Here is a 22,546-nt window from a genome sequence, read left to right on the forward strand (position 1 = left end):
CACCTCGCTAATAAATGGATGGACGCCAGGCCGGGATCGGAGGAGTCTTCCCATCCCCTTCATTTGGTCAGAACAAGAGTCCATCTAGCTGAGAATGGGTCCCCTGGGGTGTATCTCAGCCTCCGATGGAGGCTTCTCTCTGTCCTGGGTTTTCAATACCAAAAATGAGAGGTTATTCCAAGATGTGAACGAAAGGAAATGGAATCCATGTTCCCTGTGGGCCCCGTGGCCTTTATTCACTAGGGTGCCAGTGGGTTCAGTTCCAAAAGGAAATCAATGTGAGGGTTAAGGTGGGGTGGGAACGGAAGGGTCTGGGGGCTGGTGCCCTCATTCCTTTCTGGGTGGGGCTTGCACACTCATTTCTGTGTCCCTGTGCTCAGTTCTATTTGGGATGGGTCCCTGTGCTTGGCTCTATTGCTAATATCTAATTCTGATAAGGGGTACAGAAAACAATTTATTAGTGAGTATAAAGATCTGTACCTTTTGATCCAGTCACTTAACTTCTAGGAATATCACTAAATAAAACAAAACAAAACAGAATGACCAACACTCTAAAGCAGGGGTCCTCAAACTGTGGCCCGCGGCCCACATGAGGTGGTGTGATTGTATTTGTTCTCGTTTTGTTTTTTTACTTCAAAATAAGGTATGTGCAATATGCATAGGAATTTGTACATTGCTTGTTTTTTTTACTATAGTCCGGCCCTCCAACGGTCTGAGGGACAGTGAATTGGTCCCCTGTTTAAAAAGTTTGAGGATGCCTGCTCTAAAGTATATTAAAAACATCTACATCAAAGATGGTCAACATAGGCTTGGTGCCTGTAGCTCAGTGGTTAATGCGCTGGCCACATATACCGAGGCTGGTGGCTTTGAGCCCGGCCTGGGCCTGCTACCAACAATGACAACTGCAACAAAAAAATAGTCAGGCATTGTGGCAGGTGCCGGTAGTCCCAGCTATTTGGGAGGCTGAGGCAGGAGAATCACTTAAGCCCAAGAGTTGGAGGTTGCTGTGAGCTGAGACACCATAGCACTCTATGGAGGGCGACATAGTGACACCTGTCTCAAAAAAAAAAAAAAATCACAACATTATAAATAATGAGTAATTAGAAACAGCCTGTCTCCAGCCACATCTTTTTCCCTTTCTCTCTCATTGTCATAGAATCCCCGAGATGCAGGGGATGTCCCAATGGCGGGAGGAAGTTCCCCTGAGCTCACCGAGTGGGTTCTTGGCTTCCCACAGGAAATAAACTGAGAGCAAGTCAACTAGTGACAGAGCGACAGACAATAGATCCTGCTCCACAGAGTAGGGGTCCTTTTCTGCACAGGAGGGACCCCTCATGGGGCAATGGTAAAGTTTGTAAATGTTCAAAACTCCCACACCTCAGGCTGTTGCCAGACCAAGGAGTCCATCCACCTGTCACATAAACAGAGAAGGGGATGAGAGAGCAACAGCTTCACTTTTATTTATAGAAAGGCCAGAAATTCTAGACAGCATGAAGATTATCTCTTCAAAGAATTACTCGAGGGGCTGGGCGGGTGACTCACACCTGTAATCTTAGCACTCTGGGAGGCCAAAGTTGGTGGATTGCCTGAGCTCAGGAGTTCAAGACCAGCCTGAGCAAGAGTGAGACCTCCTCTCTAAAAAATATCTGGGCTTTGTGCTGGGGGTCTGTACTCCCCGCTACTTGGGAGGCTGAGGCAAGAGGATCACTTGTGCTCAAGAGTTGAAGGTAGCTGTGAGCTGTGACACTATGGCACTCTATCAAGGGCAACAAAGTAAGACTCTGTCTCAAAAAATAAATAAATAGGAACTCAGCCTGGCTGAAGTCGCAGCCAATGATGGGGCTCTCTTGAGGTGTACACCCCGCGGCACGCATGCAGGGATACGTGCAGCTTCACTCCGCGGCCTCCTCCCTGCTTCGCAGCGCGTGGTTAATCACCTCTGAGAGTCCCTTTTTTTTCTAGGAGGCAGATTACTTCTCTGGGGTGATGAGTGGTGGCTCACGCTTGTAATCCTAGCACTCTGGGAGGCCTAGGCAGGTGGATTGCTTGAGCTCAGGAGTTCAAGACCAGCCTAAGCAAGAATGAGACCTTGTCTCTACTAAAAACAGAAAAACTAGATGAACATTGTGGTGGATCCCTGTATTCCCAGCTACTTGGGAGGCTGAGGTATTTACAGTTGAAGAAATGATGCCACATGTCCAGCATTTGAAAGGAGCACATAGTAAGAACTTCTTTCTTTTTTTTTTTTGGCTAGCTTAATGTCTTACAATCCAGTTTTTTTATTTTTTAATTTTTTTTGCAGTTTTTGGCCGGGGCTGGGTTTGAACCCGCCACCTCTGGCATATGGGGCCGACGCCCTACTCCTTTGAGCCACAGGCGCCACCCAAGAACTTATTTCTTAAAGATAAAAAGAAAAAAAGCTATTGGCTGGTGACGGTTCTTCATGACAGACAAATTAATCTAAATGAGCTTGCTAAGCAGGTGTTGGGAGTGGAAATCTTCGGTTTGCTGATAAAACATCCATGATAGAAAAACTGAAAGTTGGTCAAGGCTGTGTCACACCCTTGGCACTCTTCTGTGATGATGGAAATGTGAAATTTGTCTGGATTCAGCTTTTCTGGAAGGTGGACATGAAAAGGTATACTTTCCTCCAATGCCCAATGCTGCAACCATGGGATTGAGTCCTGCAGACTTTCTCACATTTGTGAAGAAGACAGGACATGATCCCATAATACTAAATTTTGATAAAAACAATTAATTGGGCAAATGTTTATAATAAATTTATTTTTGAAAACTGAAAAAAATAAATAAAAGTAAATAGATAGATAAATAGATTAAAAAGAGCTGCTTGAGATAAGGTACTAGCACTCAGTAAAAGGTCCAAGGTCAGTTACACATCTGAAACTAAAGAGAAAGAAAAAGTATCTTCTTTACTTTTTCAAACACCAGCTGATTTTCTTTCCTAATTAACACTATTGTGTCTGGCTTTTATGGTAGCTGGGCATATCTTTAACAAATGGCTTCTTTAAACTTACATTGTATTTCCAAGACTTGATTTCTTCCCCTCTGTTTATTAAAAGGTGGTCAGGGGAAGAGTGCCAGATATCGAGCAATTTTAACTTTCAAACTCTGTATTTTCAACTGTATAACAAGATTTATTTCTTCCCACCCTCTTCTTCCCAAGAGGCTGTCCACTTGCAGATGCTGATCACCACTGGGTATCAACATCTACAACTACAATGTACCCAGCTGTATGAAAACGGCCATGCTCGGGAACAACTGCATCCCATTGACCGTGGGCTTCTGGAAGGACACACACTCCCACCCTAACAAGGAGCTGATTTCAGAGGCCTTGGCTCACACAGCCCCCTTTTTAGTGAGAAGCAATTAGTAGCCCATTTCCCAAAGAATTGCACTCTGCAAATCAGAGGAGAAATGTTAGGCAGTTAGTTAGACAAGAGCAGGGTGGGTGGTGGATACAGCCAGGCTATTTTGGCTGTTTTGGTCTTATTGAGTCAAGCAGGCCTAAGTTGTCATGCTGCATTAACATGGGAATGGGGCTGATCAAGACCTTACAGGTACATTTTCTTTCTTTCTTTTTTCTTTTCTTTTTTTTTTTTTTCTTTTTTGAGTCAGAGTCTTATTACCTCGCTCGGTAGAGTGCCATAGCATGACAGCTCACAGCAACTTCCAACTCCTGGGCTGAAGCGATTCTTTTGCCTTAGCCTCCCGAGTAGCTGGGAGATTATTTTTTTGTTGCAGTTGTCATTGTTGGTTAGTGGGCCTGGGCTGGCTTCAAACTTGCCAGCCTGGGTGTATGTGGCCGGCACCCTAACCACTGAGATACAGGCACCAAGCCACAAGTAGGTTTTCTTGAGATAGAAGCTAATCCACGTCCCAGGGACTTTCTGACATGGACAGACAGATGTGTTCCTATGTCATACTAACTTGAGTTGTTTTGAGAACAGCCAGATTAATATCCCAGGGAGGGGGCTCCCAAGGGAAAACAGATGACATGTCAAAGAGGTCCCCAAGGATTGACCAGATGTTTGGTCTATAATAAAAGATCTTTAGGACACACACATAGTTAAGGTAACAATGTCCCTAAATAAACTACCCTCAATACCTAATGGGGACTCATGAGCCATAAGGGACAGAGAGGACACAGGCTATGGTTAAAGTGATGCACCCTCTACCTTCTTAGTTAGATTAACTTGGACTGTAATGATTTCTCAAAAAGTGGACATCTGCCTTTCCACAGAGATGAAAATGTATGAATATATTTAGTTCACACTGCAATGAATATGTCAGATTTTTGCTTGGCAGGGAAACCTATGTAAAACAGGAGTTCCCATCTTATTCAATAGGGGTAAGTGCTTCCCTAAAACTTTAAGAAATAACCTTTCTTGACTCGGTGTCTATAGCTCAGCAGCTGGGGCTCTGGCCACTGATGGGTTTGAATCCAGCCCAGGCCTGCCAAAGAACAATGACAACTACAACAACAACAACAAAAATAGCTGTTGGGCGTTGTGGCAGGCACCTGTAGTCCCAACTTCTTGGGAGGCTGAGGCAAGAGAATCTCTTAAGTCCAAGAGTTTGAGGTTGCTGTGAGCTGTGACGCCATAGCACTCTACCGAGGGCTCACATAGTGAGACTCTGTCTTAAAAATAAAATAAAATATAACCTTTCTTAAAAACATAAATAAGAACATACAGATATGCACACACACACATAATCACACACAATGTCCATAAAGTTTATGTGCAATTTAAAATAGTAACATGAACTTGATGGACACCCTGTATAAAACTGGGGGACAGTTACCATGACAAAATCCACAACAATGTTTTTCTTTGAAATTAGAGAGAGTTAACCCAAGTGACTTTTATGTCACCTTTACAGAGTGTTACGTTAATTATCAATCTCTGACCAGTCAAGGCTTCCTATGTAATCAAACAACCACCCGGTCCCATGCTATTACACATCTCGAGCTGCCAAGAGAAAAGTGTCTTCTTTGTGGACCCCAAGCTAACTCTTATGTCCCAGCTAACAGTACTGTTGGGGCCTTAGCACCACTGGGGGCCTCACACCTCCCCTGCCATGTATACAGGATCTACAACATCCTCTCAATGTGCCTAGTAGGCATACCAGAAATTTACACCTGCCCAGTACTTGTCACAGTGATGTGCACCTCTCTGTTCAGTCCTGCTGGGTGTGTCTCCTTATCACACACCCTGTGTGAGTCAGAGTCTCACTTCGTTGCCCTCAGTAAAGTGCTGTGGCATCACAGCTCACAGCAACCTCAAACACTTGGGCTCAAGCGACTCTCTTGCCTCAGCCTCCCAAGTAGCTGGTACTACAGGCACCTGCCACAATGCCTGGGTATTTTTATTTTTTGTTGCAGTTGTCATTGTTGTTTAGCTGGCCCAGGCTGAGTTTGAACCCGCCAGCCTGGGCGTAATGTGGCTGGCACTATAACCACTGTGCTATAGGTGCTGAGCCTGTAAGACATTTTTTATTGATACATAATAGTTATACATATTTTGGGGGTACACATGTTAATTTCATTTTTTTCTTTTCTTTTCTTTCTTTTTTTTTTATATGGAGTTTCACTATGTCACCCTCGGTAGAGTGCCATAGCGTCATAGCTCACAGCAACCTCAAACTCTTGGGCTTACATGATTCTCTTGCCTCAATCTCCCAAATAGCTGGGACTATAGGCACCTGCCACAACGCCCAGCTATTTTTTGTTGCAGTTTTCTTCGTTTAGCTGGCCTGGGCCAGGTTCAAACCTGCCAGCCTCGGTGCATGTGGCTGGTGCCGTAACGACTGTGCTATGGGCACCAAGCCAAAAAAAAAATTTTTTTTTTTAATTGAGACAGAGTCTCACTTTTTGGCTCTTGGTAGAGTCCCATGGCATCACAGCTCACAGCAACCTCAAACTCTTGGGCTTAAGTGATTCTTTTGCCTCAGCCTCCTAAGTAATTGGGACTATAGGCTCCCGCCACAATGCCTGGCTATTTTTTTGTTTTAGCAGACCCTGGCTGGGTTTGAACCCACCAGCCCTGGTGCACGTGGCTGGTGCCCTACCCACTGAGCTATGGGTGCTGCCCCAAATAGATGGAGTCACTCTGTTACCATAGGTAGGGTGCCATGGCATTATAGCAAACAACAACCTCAAACTCTTGGGTTTGGACAATCCTCCTGCCTCAGCTTCCTGAGTAGGTAAGTCTACAGGAAACCACCATCATAATCTGCTAGTTTTTCTTTCTTTCTTTTTTTTTTTTTTTTAGTAGAGACGGGGTCTCTCTCTTGCTCAGGCTGGTCTCAAACTCCTGAGCTCACGCAATCCACCTGCCTTGGCTTCCCAGAGAGCTAGGATTACCAGTGTCAGCTATCATGTCCAATCTAATGAAAAAATATTTTAATAATGAAAAAATAGGCCCAGTGTGGAGGCTCATACCTGTAATCCCACCACTTTGGGAGGACGAGGTGCAAGGATCGCTTGAGCCCAGGAGTTTGAGACCAGCCTGGGCAACAGAGCAAGATCTCATATCTACCAAAACTTTAAAAATTAGCTGAGCATGGTGGTGGAGGCCTGTAGTCCCAATTACTCAGGAAGCCGATGTAGAAGGATTTCCTGGGGCTAGGAGTTGGAGGTTTCAGTGAACTATGAACACACTACTGCACTCCAATCTGGGTGATGGAGCAAGGCCCTGTCTCTAAAATGAAAAAGAAAAAGAAAAAGATTTAAAAACTGTCAAACAGTATTGCCAAGATAGCCAGCAAGTCTCTCTTGGGCTAGCCTCATGCCTGGACACTGCAGGGACATGCACACGTACAGGCCTCGGCCAGTGCAGTGGGAAGAAAGGGGAGCTGCCCTCTTTCCTAGCCACCGCCAAAGCCTCGTGGTACCATCCTCTGGGGGAACCTCACTCAGCAGCTGCTACCTGAGGGTGGTGACTGCTTAGGCTGCAGAGTGTGGTAATTAGCTTCAGTGAATGGTGAGTGAGCAAGGGTGGTGAGGAGGCAGCATGGGGAGGCAGGCACACAGTGAGGGAGGCCATCAGCCTAAGCCTCTGCCTGCCAAGTGTTCTTGTGGCCCAGATGCTGCCAGTTGCCTACTCAGTGTCCATTCTCTTCTTTCTCACAGATTGCCATGTTTGGTTTTATTTTATGAGACAGGCAATGATTTCCCAAGATCCCTTACGATTAGAAGTAGGCATGTGACATTTTTTTCTAGGCAGTCAAATGTGAGAGGAATTCTAAGGAGGAGGGCTTCCAGACAAGCTACTGTTTTCCTGATAAATATGGGCAGACTGGCCAGTAGTGGTGGCTCAGGACTCATAATCTCAGCACTTTGCAGGGCTGAAGCAGGAGGATTGCTTGAGGCCAGGAGTTCAAGACCAGCCTGGGCAACACAGGGGGACTTCCTCTCTACAAAAAGTAAAAAATTAGCTGGACTTGGTGGCTCATACCTGTAGTTTGAGCTACTTGGGAGATGGAGGCAGGAGGATTGATTGAGCCATGGAGTTTGAGACTGTAGCGAGTTATGATCATGCCACTGCACTCACCCCAGCTTCTCCAGCCTGGGTGACAAAGTGAGACCCTGTCTCACCCCCCATGAAAAGATTTAGTTGGCACCTGCTTTCCATTTTTTGTCCTTCTTCTAGTCTGGGCCTCAAACACAATGCCTGAAGGTGCGGCTGCCATTTTTTGGCCATGGCATAGAAACATTAGACGTTTTGGGAAAACAGTAAAATCATGACTCCCTTTCACATATAAAAATGAACAATGTGTTAAGGATTTTATTTAACTTGTGGGGGAACCAGGCAGATACTATACCAGCTTAAAAGTAGAGTCAAGAAGCACAAGTTCATGTAGAGGAAAGGTGAGAGGTCAAAGACTAAAAATAGAAGATTATTCCAAAATGTGAATGAAAGGAAATAGGAGTCCAAGTTCTGTGTAAAGGAAATAGGAGTCCAAGTTCTGTGTGGGCAATGTAGCTGAGTTGGAGAAGGAAGTCAGCATGTGAGTTAAGGTGGATGGGAATTTAAAGGGTCGGAGGGGTAGGAATTGACACGTTTACTCTTTCCTGGGTGGGACATTCATATACTCATTTCTTTCTGGGAAGGCTGGTTCTATTTGACTCTATCATTCCGGTCTTTTTAGTCTATTATAAGGAGGTGGGATGATGGGCTTAGTATCTCTTTGCTTCCTGCAGGTGAGGGGCAGTGTGGACTGCCTGTAAGGAAAATGGGAGGGAGACGGGAGTGATGTTTACAGGAAAGTTCTTGGATCTTCAGTCTGAACTGGTTGATATCCACGTAGGGTGAGGATATGAGCAGTTGTTTTTTGGGTGACTGCCTGGTCAATAAATTGGGAGATGAGGTGGAAGATTTACTGGTCTGAAACTGAGAATGAGAAAGATTATAATTAGTGGCCCTATTATAGAAAATAACAAAGGAGGCCATGATTCGAGCTTCTCAAGGTTGGAGTAGCGTGAGGGCACAGTAAATTACCATCAATTCCCACCACCGAGATCTCCATTTTAGAGGACCTTTATAAGATGGCAGCATGGAACAAGTTGTCCTCGTGTCTATCAGAAAAGAGATTGTCTTATCTTCCACTAGCAAAAGTACTCATGATTATCTAGGGAAGGGGTCCTCAAACTTTTTAAACAGGGGGCCAGTTCACTGTCCCTCAGACTGTTGGAGGGCCAGACTATAGTTAAAAAAAACAAAAACTATGAACAAATTCCTATGCACACTGCACATATCTTATTTTGAAGTAAAAAAAAAAAATGGGAACAAATACAATATTTAAAATGAAGAACAAGTAAAGTTAAATCAACAAACTTATCAGTATTTCATGGGAACTATGGGCCTGCTTTTGGCTAATGAGATGGTCAATGTCCGGGTTCATATTTGTCACTGCTAGTTGTAACAAGTGATGCAAGTGTGCATCAGTTAGTCTAGATCTGGTTGGAGATTTCAGATGTTTCATTCTGGAAAAAGTTTGTTCACAGACATAAGTGCTACCAAAGATGGTTGCCATTTTGAGTGCATGGTTCTTGAGATTAGAATATGTCTCAGAGGGGAAAGATGCATAGAAATTAGGAAGGCTGCTTGACTTGAATGCATCTTTCAGAGAGTCACTATTCTGTAGTTCAGCCAGTTCCATTTGGTAAATCGTATCCATATTTTCAAAGTCAATAGAAAATGGGTTTTGGAAAAGCTGTATGTCCTGTTCCTGGAGATGAAGCTCTTTAAATCTAAATCGGAACTCCTTTTGCAACTTTTCCAGTGAATCCACACATGTTTTATTTGGGAATGCAACCGATGGATTTTCTGCCAACAGATTTTGAGTTGTGGGGAGATGGCAGAAATTTTCCTCTTTCACTTGTTTGATGAGGAGGCCTAATTTTTCAAATGCTTTCACATGTGATTGCATACCACAGATGAGGTTCCCCTTTCCTTGAAGTTGCACATTGAAATCATTGAGTAGCTCTGTTACATCCATCAGAAAGGCCAGGTGCCATTTCCATTCTGCATCATTGAGCTCTGGTACTTGTTTTTTGAAAGCAGAAAGGCTGTAATCTGTGGAAGTAGGTCATAGAAATGTTTCAAAATTCTCCCTCGACTCAGCCAATGGACTTCTGTGTGGTACGGAACATCTTCACAGGCAACATTTAGCTCAGACAGAAATTCCTGGAATTGTCTGTGGTTTAGTGTATTACCTCTAATGAAGTTAACACAGGATACCACAGTTTTCATAACAGAATCCCACTTCAGTGATTTACTACACAACGCTTGTTGGTGGATGAGGCAGTGTATGGCTATTGGATGAGAATGGTTATGTTTGTCCATCTCTTGGTTAATGCGAGCAATTACTCCTTTTTTAGACCCCACCATGCTAGGAGCACCATCAGTTATCACGCTGGCTAGTTTTGCCCAGTCCAGCTCCAAACTATTCACAGTTTGGCAAACCTTTTCATAAATATCCTGTCCTGTAGTTGTTCCTTTGATGCTTTGCAGTGCAGCAAGCTCTTCTGTGACCACAAATTGATACCACGAATAAAAATTAGAAGTTGTGCAGAATCACAAACATCATTACTTTCGTCAAGTGCCAAGGAAAAATAGGACAGGTTTTTTGCAGAGTTTTGCAAATGCTGATGCAAATTGTCTCCCATTTCTTCAATCCTTCATGTAATTGAGGGTCCTGAAAGACTCACTGTACTAAAAAATCGGCCTTCTCTGGACACATCTCTTTGGCAACAGAAAGAAGGCATTCTTGGGCAGCGCCTGTGGCTCAGTTGGGAAGGCGCCAGCCCCATATACCCAGGTGGCGGGTTCAAACCCGGCCCCGGCCAAACTGCAACCAAAAAATAGCCGGGCATTGTGGTGGGCGCCTGTAGTCCCAGCTACTCAGAAGGCTGAGGCAAGAGAATCACTTAAGCCCAGGAGTTGGAGGTTGCTATGAGCTGTGTGAGGCCACGGCACTCTACCGAGGGCCATAGAGTGAGACTCTGTCTCTATAAAAAAAAAAAAAAAATAAGGCATTCTTTAATAAATTCAAATTCCACGAATGGTCTGCCAGTGCACGCTATTATCTTGGCAACTTGAAAACTTGCTCACAGTGATGAAGTATTTATCTGTTTCTGCTTCACAAAAGTATTTTGCTGAGTTGTCAATGTATATTTCAGTTTTAATATTTTATCTTTTCTCATTTCTCTGACCAAACTATCATATTTATCTTTATGTTGAGTTTCATAATGTCGACGCAAATTATATTCTTTGAACACAGACACTATATTCTGGCATATCAAACACACAGCTCTTTCCTTGTACTGCATGAAAAAGTAATCATAAGTCCACTGTTCTTTGAATATCCTACACTCCGAGTCAATTTTTCTCTTTCTTGATATCATTGTTTCCTAGGGATTCCAAATTGCTATTAGTAAAATACCAACATATATATACAGTGCTCCAAAAACAATATACCAGCAATAACTTTGCCCACATAGAGACATATAGACTGCACTGCCCATCAATGCAGTCTGATCAGTGCCCATCAATGCAGCCTTGCCAGTCCACACCATTTCAGTGCCCATAGGGTGGAACTCCACTTTTACCTCAGGCTCACACTGGTGCAGTGTGGGAACAGGCATGATTACAGAGCCGGTTCCTCTACCACCTTTCCAGTTCACACTATCCTGTGCGAACCGCACTGCGATCTGTGAACTCGCACAGGAATCTGATCTCATGGGTGAGAAAACCTATGTGATCAGATTCTACTGCAGGAAAAAAGAAGGTACATACGCTTTTTTTCTACCAAATCTAATGCAAGCTCAGCCGTACAAGCATATGGCTGAACTCACACTGCTCAGAGATCGCAACAGTGTGAACCGGGGCTTACACAGCACACAACATACAACATTATACACAACTGAATAGCAATCAGAATATAAATGCACTTACTGGCAATTAAATTGGGTTTCCTACTCCTCGGCTGTCTGCAGAGCCGGATTAAGTTCCCATGGGGCCCTAGGCAGATTACCAGTTTGGGGCCTCTGTGCGATAACACTGAGCACTGACCATTTGCATTAACACTGACCACTGACCCTTTGTAATAACACTGACTGCTGACAATTTGCATTAACACTGAGCACTAACAATTATCATAACCACTGAGCACTGACCATTTGCATTACCTCTGAGCTCTGACCATTTGCATTACCTCTGAGCACTGACAATTTTCATTAGCATTGAGCGCTGACTATTTGCATTATCACTGTGATACAACCCCCCTAGAAACTACCCCCAACCAACTAACCAACTTAAAAAAAAAAAGGCTTTCCTAACTTCAAAAAAAAGGCTCTAACTTCAAAGAAAGGTGCCCCCTATCGCAAAAAAAAAAAGACCTCCTGGGCAGCACCTGTGGCTCAGTGAGTAGGGTGCCGGCCCCATATGCCGAGGGTGGCGGGTTCAAACCCAGCCCCGGCCAAACTCCAACAACAAAAAAAATAGCCGGACATTGTGGTGGGCGCCTGTAGTCCCAGCTGCTCGGGAGGCTGAGACAAGAGAATCGCGTAAGCCCAAGAGTTAGAGGTTGCTGTAAGCTGTGTGACGCCACGGCACTCTACCCGAGGGCGGTACAGTGAGACTCTGTCTCTACAAAAAAAAAGGACTTCCTAACTTCAGAAAAAAAAGGCCCCCCTTAACTGCAAAAAAAAGGCCCTACTAACTGCAAAAAAAAAAATCCTAACTTGTTCTTACCTCGGTCCTTAGGCAGCAGCAGGCTCTGCACAGGCAACCTGGTGACTCCTCTGATTACACCAGAGACTGAGATGAGGAGTCGAGAGACAGAGAGGAGGGGTGGGGAGAGACAGAGAGAAGGAGCCGAGTTGGAGAGTAGGAGGGGAATTGGAGAGTGTGGGGCACATCCCAGTGGGTTGCTAAGCATGATGGCACTAGCACCCTGCAGGGAGAGACAGAGAGAAGGAATGGAGTCGGAGTTGGAGTCCGAGAGTTGGTGCACATTCCACACGAGCGCTGCAGCCCGGGCAGGACAAGTCGGCTAGTAAGCAGGATAGGCAGCTGTGGCAAAAACACCCAGCGGGCGGATTAATGTCCTCGGCGGCCGCATGTGGCCCGCGGGCCATAGTTTGAGGACCCCTGGTCTAGGGGATCGTCACTCTTCAGCAGCTAGGCCCACAAGGTCGGGAAATTCCGCTGGGTCCTGGGAGTGGCTGCAAACCAGATCCACTGAAGGGACCTGGGCAGTCAGACTTCCAGTGAGGACCTCTGCAGGCTGGGTATGGCTTGAGGGGAGGATTTGGATTCTGGCACTGCTTTGCCCAGTGTACTGGCCCACTGCATTTAAAATACAGTCTCCGGGGAGATTTTGTTTTTGCAGAGTACCCCAAGGAGTTTTGAGAAGTAACTGGGTTTTGTCTAATGGCAGAAGCCAATAACTGGAGTTCTGAGAGGTGCTGCGGCACCCTGAAGGCCAGGTCAATGAGATCTCACTGGGGGGTCTGAGGGTCCTGGTGGAATCTTTGGAGTTTTTTATGGATATCGGTGCAGACTGAGAGGTAAAATGCATGTTAATAATGAGTCTGCCCTTGTCGCTCTCCAGTGATAGGGTAGTGTAGCAGCAGAGGGCTTCATTAAGATGGGCTAAAAACGGGGCAGGATTTTCATCCCATTTCTGGGTTATTTCTTTTAGTTTGTCATAATTGACGGCCTTCTGGGCTGCTTTCTTTGGTCCCTCTAAGAGACACTCCATGTGGTTATGGAGGTGGACCCCAGGAGCGTCAGTTTGGTAATTCCAACTGGGGTCTTCCCAGGGAAAGGCTCTAGTGCCCTTAGGCAGGTTCTGGTCTAGCGGTTTTCTGAGTGAATCTGGGCCAGGGTCCAGACCTGCTGTCTCTCCTCCAAAATTAGGGTGGAGGTGAGGATGACATATAAATGATGCCAGATTAGATCATGTGGTTGGGTTAGATATCTCATGGTTGCGATATCTGAATTGTTGAGTATTTTGTGTGACCTGTAGAGAAGGAACCTAGTCTCTGACTTATGTGGGCAGGTCTGAGAGAGAAAAGGGGGCATGAACCCTGACGATGCCTTCTGTTCATGCAACCTCTCAGAGGGGGTAGAGAGGTTGTGGTGATCTGGAGATGCCCTAAGGTATGGCCAGACCTAGTACAGGGTGGGGAAATTGGGTCCACCAGGTTTCTTTTCTCTCCCAATTCTGCCATTTTTTCTCTATCACGTGGGGCAGAAGGCGGGTGGGGGGGTGGTGAGAGGGGGTATGGGGTGGAATTCTGCGGATAGGAATGAGGTTGAGGGAAGAGGGGCTGTGGAGTGCCAGAAGGGGGAGGTTGTCTGCCAGGTAGGAAGAAGACAGTGGCCTCAGTGCCTGTTGCTCAAGTGGCTAAGGCGCCAGCCACATACACCAAAGCCAGTGGATTCAAATCCAGCCTGGGCCTGCCAAACAACAATGACAACTACAACCAAAAAATAGCTGAGTGTGTGGCAGGCACCTGTAGTCCCAGCTACTTGGGAGGCTGAGGCAAGAGAATCGCTTGAGCCCAGGAGTTGGAGGTTGCTGTGAGCTATGATGCCACAGCACTCTACCCAGGGCGATAGCTTGAGGCTCTGTCTAAGAAAAGAAAAGAAAGAAGACAGTGGAGATTCAGATGGGTCAGAGGAAGCTGATTTGACCCACACAAGGAAACTCTGAGAGGTTCATAAAACACAGAAAAAAGAATGTTTTGGAGGAGGAGAAAGGCCTGGATGTAGGGAATCTCTGACCATTTGCCTAATTTCTGACACTAATTATTGAGGTCAAAGGTGCCATTTCCAGGCCTTTGTCTAGTTTGTACATAGGCCAAGCAGTATTACAGAAAAAGATGAGGCATTTAAGTTTAAGGTCAAGATGGAGCTGTAGAAGCTTGAGGTGAGTTAAAAGACAGCTTGAAGGTGAAGAAGGGGGGAATTTGTGACTGAGCAGTCCCCATATATGAAACTGGAGGTAAAAAAAATAAATGAGGTTAAAAATAAATGAGAATGTAGAATGTTACAGAGCGGAGAAGAGTGAGGAGGCTGCGTCTGGCTCCCGCTCTCACAGCCATTGCAGTACATTGAGCTCCACAGAGACAGCGCCGGGGCAAGTGAGAGCCAGATGGGCACTGGGTGACTCTGTGCCTCGCTGAGGAAAAATAACTAAACACGGGCAAAGGAGATCCTAAGAAGGCGAGAGGCAAAATGTCATCCTATGCATTCTTTGTGCCAACTTGTCGGGAGGAGCACAAGAAGCAGCACCCAGATGCTTCGGTCAACTTCTCAGAGTTTCTAAGAAGTGCTCAGAGAGGCGGAAGACCATGTCTGCTAAAGAGAAAGGAAAATTTAAAGATGTGGCAAAGGTGGACAAGGCCTAATATGAAAGAGAAATGAAAACCTACATCCCTCCTAAAGGGGAAACAAAAAAGAAGTTCAAGGATCCCAATGCACCCAAGAGCCCTCCTTCGGCCTTTTCCTTGTTCTGAGTATCACCCAAAAATCCAAGGAGAACATCCCGGCCTGTCCATTGGTGATGTTGCAAAGAAGCTGGGGGAGATGTGGAATAACACTGCTGCGGAGGACAAGCAGCTGATGAAAAGAAGGCTGCAAAGCTGAAGGAAAAATACGAAAAGGATATGGCTGCAGACCGAGCTAAAGGAAAGCCTGATGCAGTGAAAAAGGGAGTCGTCAAGGCTGAAAAAAGCAAGAGAAAGAAGGAAGAGGAGGAAGATGAGGAGGATGAAGAGGAGGAGGAAGATGAAGAAGAAGATGATGATGAATAAGTTGGTTCTAGCGCAGTTTTTTTTCTTGTCTATAAAGCATTTAACCCCCCCTGTACACAACTCACTCCTTTTAAAGAAAAAAATTGAAATGTAAGGCTGTATAAGATTTGTTTTTAAACTGTGCAGTGTCTTTTTTTGTATAGTTAACACACTACTGAATGTGTCTTTAGATAGCCCTGTCCTGGTGGTATTTTCAACAGCCACTAACCTTGCCTGCTACAGTCTGGGGGTTGTAAATTGGCATGGAAATTTAAAGCAGGTTCTTGTTGGTGCACAGCACAAATTAGTTATATATGGGGATGGTAGTTTTTTCATCTTCAGTTGTCTCTCTGGTGCAGCTTATACGAAATAATTGTTGTTCTGTTAACTGAATACCACTCTGTAATTGCAAAAAAAAAGTTGCAGCTGTTTTGTTGACATTCTGAATGCTTCTAAGTAAATACAATTTTTTTTTATTTAAATAAATAAATGAGAATGTAAAGAGAGCTTGTGAAGAGGAGGAGGATGGAGGCGGCTGAGGCTGGGGTCAGTGAGGTTACAAGGCCTCTGTGTGTGACCTTCAACCAGCCAGAGAAAAGTAACGCAGGTCCACGGGAGGATGTCCCCACACGCAAGGCACTGGATGGGCGAGTCTGACTCACCAGGGTTGGTCCATGACTGGTAGGTGGCCGAGGCTGGGGTCAGGGAGGTTACCAGATCTCCGTGTGTGACCTTTAACTAGCAGGAAAAAAGTGGTTGAGGCTGGGGTCAGGGAGGTTCAGGCCTTTGCATGTGACCTTTAACCAGCCAGAAGAGTGGCCCAGGCCCCCAGGAGGGCATTCTCACACACGAGGCACTGGACGGGTGAGTCTGACTTGCCGGAGTTAGACACGGACCACCGGAATTTTTCGGCTCAGAGTGGGAAAAGGGAAGAAAAGTTTAAAAAGTTTAGAGTGGGGCTATACACGACTGTTTTGTTTGTTTGTTTGTTTTGCAGTTTTTGGCTGGGGCTGGGTTTGAACCCACCACCGCCTGTATATGGGGCCAGCACCCTACTCCTTGAGCCACAAGCACTGCCCATATATATGATTGTTTAAGAGGCCCAGAGATGGAAGGAGAGGGAAAGAGGAGTTGGAGTGGGGAAAAGGAAAGGAAAGTTAAAAAAGTTCAGAAAGGGACTCTAGACAAATGCTCACCTCACCATTAAATGGATGAATTTGGGGCAGGGGTTAGAGGGGATCCCCCCCCCCCAGTTTCCCTTCATTTAGTCAGAACAAGAGTTAGTCTAGTTGGGTCTGATGGGGTATATTTTGGCCCCTTGAGGGGGCTTCTTCCCATCCTGGGTAAAGACCAAAAATAAAAGATTATTCCAAAACATGAACGAAAGGAAATCAGAGTCCAGGTTCTGTGTGGGCAACGTGGCCTTTATTTCTATCTGGGTGTGGGTGACCTGAGGTGGAGAAGGAAGTCAGCACGTGGATTAGGGTGGATGGGAATTTATTTTATTTTTGTTTTTTTTTGTAGAGACAGAGTCTCACTGTACTGCCCTCGGGTAGAGTGCCGTGGCGTCACACGGCTCACAGCAACCTCTAACTCTTGGGCTTACGCGATTCTCTTGCCTCAGCCTCCCGAGCAGCTGGGACTACAGGCGGTGGATGGGAATTTAAAGGGTGGGAGGGGTAGGGATGGGCACATTTACTCTTTCCTGGGTGGGACATTCATGTACTTATTTCTTCCTGGGTGGGTCGGTTCTATTTGACTCCATCAAAATGAATGTTGATATGCATGGCAAGTGGAGCTAAGTTAGTTTCTCCCCACAGCCAGAAGGGAGATGACTGAACCTCCACCTGAAGAGCAGAATTTGTTTTATCTATAGAGAAGAATTTTTTTTTTTGCAGTTTTTGGCTGGGGCTGGGTTTAGAACCCACCACCTCTGGCATATAGGGCCAGGGCCCTACTCCTTTGAGCCACAGGCACTCCCCATAGAGAAGAATTTTGTTTTGCTCTTAATTACCCACAATAGATTGCAGAGGTGTGAAACAGGTGCCTAGAATCAGAACCTGCTTCTGATGGCAGGTGGGAGGACTTGCTGTACACAATGCATGGTTTTCAACTGAAGTACAGATGTTTTTCTACAGAAGGAAGATTAAAAGAGACATCCTTGAGTAGTGGCATCAGCTCTGGACTCCTTTTAAAGAAGAAAAATAAAGCTGTTTTCTTTTTTTCTGAGACAGAGTCTTGCTCTCTATCACCTAGGCTAGAGAGGAGCGGCATGATCACCTTTGAGAGTCAGGGGTCCCAGTTTCCCAAACCAAGTTGGCCTGGTCCGATTACTCAGCAGAACTAGTAAGTTCAATTGAGGCACAGCTGAAAGCAAAAGTGTGTAGAAACTGAAAGTAAAACTGGAGCAGCACAGGCTGTGTGAATAGAAAGCAAAGGCAACTTTGGTATAACAAAGAGAAATTTTAAGAACAAAGGGAAAGCTTAGAGCACTTCCAAAGAGAGTTGGAAGTGGGTCCCTCTCACAAGTGAGAAGAAAGAAAAAGATGCACACAAAGGCAACCTAGAGGTATAAATATCCCCTTTATCTCCACTTGAAATTGTGTAGCTCTTTCATTGGTATCTCTGTGCCTCCAGGGACCTTTGTCCTTTCTATGGGTCATTGATTACCTAGGTTACCTCATACCCACATTCTTTTCCCTTTTTTGGTGAGAAGTGCTGAGTGTTGATTTAACTGTTGATTTTACCAATATTTCAGTTCTTTGTGGTATACAGTACCCTGAGCAGGACATGCATGATCAATCAAGTTACAGTGTTCCTATAATGTTTCTATGGGCCCTCCAGACTTCCTTATTTAGCAGGCTAGGCTTTCCTCCCATCCCCCTTGAAGCCCTTTTTTTTTTTTTTTGGTCCTTCTCAATCACAGCTCACTGCAGCCTGGAACTCCTGGGCTCAAGCAATCCTCCCACTTCAGCCTCTGGAGTAGCTGGGACTGCAGGCACATACCACCACACCTGGCTAACGTTAAAAGTTTTTTTATAGAGATGAGGTCTCTCTGTGCTGTCCAGGCTATTCTCATACTCCTGGTCTCAATAAAAATAAAAAATATGTACATTAGCTGAGTGTTGTGGCCTGTCCCGGTAGTCCCAGCTACTCTGGAGGCTGAGGCAGGAAGATCACTTCAACAACCCAGGGTGAGAGTCTGTGACAATACAATGGAAATGGTTTATCCGGGACTGTGGTGTCTGGGGAAAGCAAAGAGGGGGGACTTCTGAGCAGGGAGCCTCTTCTCCCCAAGGATGACTCTTTAGCTGGGTGAGGAGCTGCTGAATCTTCTGGACCCTTGGACAGAGCCCCATAAACAACTCTCAACTACAAACATGGAACTGTGGGGTTTGAGGACAGCAGTTCCAAGGTGAACGAACATCCTAGTTGGAAGGCTGCTGCTTTGATCCAAGAAGGGCTTAGTGGGCTGAATTGCATACTGTTTTCCTAGCAGCACAGAAGAATTAAACAGTGGTAAAGCCCCTGGGTTCGGGTTTTTACTGACTCTTGGGCACTAGACAGGAGCCTGGCAGGGGCTTTTGGTGATAAAGAACCACGTAACTTCTTCTTTTTCTTTTTTTTTTTTTTTAGAGAGACAGAGTCTCACTTTATCGCCCTCAGTAGAGTGCTGTGCTGTCACAGCTCACAGCAACCTCCAACTCCTGGGCTTAGGAGATTCTCCTGCCTCAGTCTCCTAAGTAGCTGGGACTACCGGCGCCCACCATAACGCCTGGCTATTTTTTTGTTGCAGTTTGGCTTGGGCCGGGTTCAAACCCTCCACCCTTGGTATATGGGGCCAGTGTCCTACCCACTGAGCCACAGGCACTGCCCAGAACCATGGAACTTCTACTTAAGAGATTTCCCTTCTGCTGGAGGAAAACCAGAAAATCCTTAAACACTGTCTGCACAACAGTGGAATTTAATGCTGAATGTTACCAATTCTGGTTAGAAAAGTGAAAAGTAACAGGTAATTTTGACAGTTCCTCAGATCAGCCCTCTGTGTCCATGCCTTCTGCACCCACAGATTCAATCAACTGCAGATCAAAAATATCCAGAAAACAAAAATCCTATGAAGTTCTAAAAAGCAAAACTGAAATTTGCCATGTGCCAAGTACTATGTTGAATCCACATAAATGAAATGATGCATTAGGATTTATATGTGACCTGGAGATGATTTATTGTACCCAGGAGGATGTGCGTAGGTTAGATGCAAAAACACTGCATCATTTTCTGTCAGGCACTTGAGCGTATGCGGATTTTGATGTCTGTGGGAGGTCCTGGAATGGATCCCCAACGGAAGCTGAGGGAGGACTGCACATGCATTGGGTTGTGTGGTAAGCTAATATTTATAGGCGGGGAAGTAGACTTAAAAAGAAAGTAAGTTCATTCTTGGCTTTCCTATTTACAAGCGGGAATTTCCAGGGAGTGGTTATAAACTGGAATTTTGGGGGAATTTGAAAGATGATTCATACTTTCGGTCTGGTGGGTTATCAATTTTTTTTTTTTTTTTTTTTACATCATACTTAATGAGAGTTCTCAGTTTTACTAAGGAACTCTTGACAAAGACTCTGTCTTTTGACCAAAACTCTGGTCAGCCTTCTGAGTCTTCTTTGACCAGGCTCGACTTTGAGTTTCTCTGTCTTTATAGAATCCAGTTTAAGCAAGAGTCTTCCTGATATGGGAATTTCTTCCTCAGTAGGTCCTTAGTCTCTGGGATTCAAAGAATGAACCCATGGATCGCAGATCAATGGTAAGACAGGATTTTATTAGACAGAAAGGAAGACTGAAGCAATAAAAAAGCACCAGAGCCTCTGGCAAAGAGGAAGACCCAAGTTGGAAATCTCTCACATGGGCCCTTTCTCTAGGGGCATATATTGTCTGGAGAATTACATTTTGGCTAGGATTTGGTAGGTGGAAAAATACCCTTTCAAAGTTGAATGCAGTCCCTCCCCTGGGGCTTTAGGTCTTTTCAGTTTTTAGAGAAGGGATTAGGGTGTGTGCTTCCCACTCAAAGTGGAACCACACCCCAAAAACGTCTCAGGCTGCTTTTGTTCCTCATCTTGTTAGAGCCCAGAGGATGTAGTCTGGAAAAGACAGCCTGTTTGTGCCAGGAAATGTGGGTCTGATTTCTGAGCTCACCTGGGCCTAGAGAATGGGGGAGCCCCTGTCCATCCCTGAGTAGGGGAATCCTGTACCATTGCTAAGTCAGTTTGGAGAAAGTCCCCCATCTTACTTTGATCACCCTGGCCTGCCTGCAGCAAGCCTCCTACCAGACCCGATCCTTGATGTCTTTATCTTAGTCACTTCTCATCCCCTGACCCACTTGCAGCTCCTTGATTACAAACCCCCACTTGTCCCTCACTCTGCCCTCCACTGCAAGACCCTGTTGCGGTCCCCAGAATAAAGGGCCTTACCATGTTAACAAGTATCATGAATGATTCTTTTTAACACTTTGTTTGGAGATACAGTCATTTTATTCATCATTTTACCTAGATAAAAAAATAACATGGAAAGACCAGAAAAATAAAGCAAGTGGTGAGGAAAATTTGTTCCCATTTGACTGGAAATCCATTATTTCTTTTTTTTTTTTTTTTTTTGTAGAGACAGGGTCTCACTTTATGGCCCTTGGTAGAGTGCCCTGGCATCACACAGCTCACAGCAACCTCCAACTCCTGGGCTTAAGCTATTCTCTTGCCTCAGCCTCCTGAGTAGCTGGGACTACAGGCACCTGCCACAACGCCCGGCTATTTTTTGGTTGCAGTTCAGCCGGGGCCGGGTTTGAACCTGCCACCCTCGGTATATGGGGCCGGCGCCTTACCGACTGAGCCACAGGCGCCGCCCTGGAAATCCATTATTTCAATCTGCCTTGCAGATGATAGAAACTAAGAGAAGTTATGAAAAAACTGATCAGAGGAATCCTCTGATTCCCAGGAAACTTGGGCTAAGATGCTTTATCTCAGAGAAGGTCATGAACTCCTGTTGCCATACTGACTGTGAGAAAAGGCCTGGCCTGCTCACCTGTAAGTCAGGTAGAATCATTCTGGAAGCAAGTAGTCAGCTTGTGACTGTAATAGCAATGTATAGGCTGACAGAGCAAGGTATGCTCACCATAGACAGTGAACAGTCATAGTCAAGTTCTGTGTTCTGGTTTTGAGTCTCTGACATATGTTCATCCCCATTTTTAACCCAGGTGCCTTAGGTCTTGTGTCAAACTCTGACAAAATAAAGAAATAAGAAGAAAAATGAGAATGTAAATAAAACCATGTTATTACTGGCAAATTAAGTTCAGGATAATCTGTGTTGTATTTCTTAAACCATTTTTTTTTTTTTTTTTTTGAAACAGAGTCTTGCTCTGTTGCCCAGGCTAGAGCCAGCTGACAGCACACACCAGCCCAGCTCACAGCAACCTCAAATTCCTGGGCTCAAGTGATCCTCCTGCTTCAGTCTCCAGAGTAGCTTGGACTACAAGTGCCTATCACCATGCCCAGCTAATTTTTCTACCTTTAGTTGAGACAGTGTCTCACTTTGCTCAAGTTGGTCTCAAACTCCTCAGCTCAAGGAATCCTCCCACCTGGGCCTCCAGAGAGTTAGCATTATAGGAGTGAGCCACCACACTTAACTGCTTAAACCATTTTTAATGTTAAAAAGAATTTGATATACAAAATTACATGATTTTAAGCTAAAAGATGACTAAAAACTAAGGTGACCATGGAAGCAAGAATGTAGCTCATCATTGCTGTAGGCTTATCATCTGAGAAATCTTTGTGGAATGCCAGAAAAAAATTATTTTTGCTTTTTTGTAACTTGATTACAGAAAATAATTATAAATCATATGCATGACAATTAAGATAAAATCAGAAGTTTCTACCATCCTTGTGTTCTAAATAAAGCTATGTATTTTCTTTTCTTTCTTTCTTTTTTTTTTTGTAGAGACAGAGTCTCACTTTATCGCCTTACAGCTCACAGCAACCTCCAGCTCCTGGGCTTAGGCAATTCTCTTGTCTCAGCCTCCCAAGTAGCTGTGACCACAGGCACTCACCACAACGCCCAGCTATTTTTTTGTTGCAGTTTGGCCAGGGCTGGGTTCGAACCCGCCACCCTTGGTATATGGGGTCGGTGCCCCACCGACTGAGCCACAGGCGCCGCCCATCATTTAACTTATTTTTATAGAGA

Source organism: Nycticebus coucang, chromosome 11 (assembly GCF_027406575.1).
Source record: "Nycticebus coucang isolate mNycCou1 chromosome 11, mNycCou1.pri, whole genome shotgun sequence".
Lineage (NCBI taxonomy): Eukaryota > Metazoa > Chordata > Mammalia > Primates > Lorisidae > Nycticebus > Nycticebus coucang.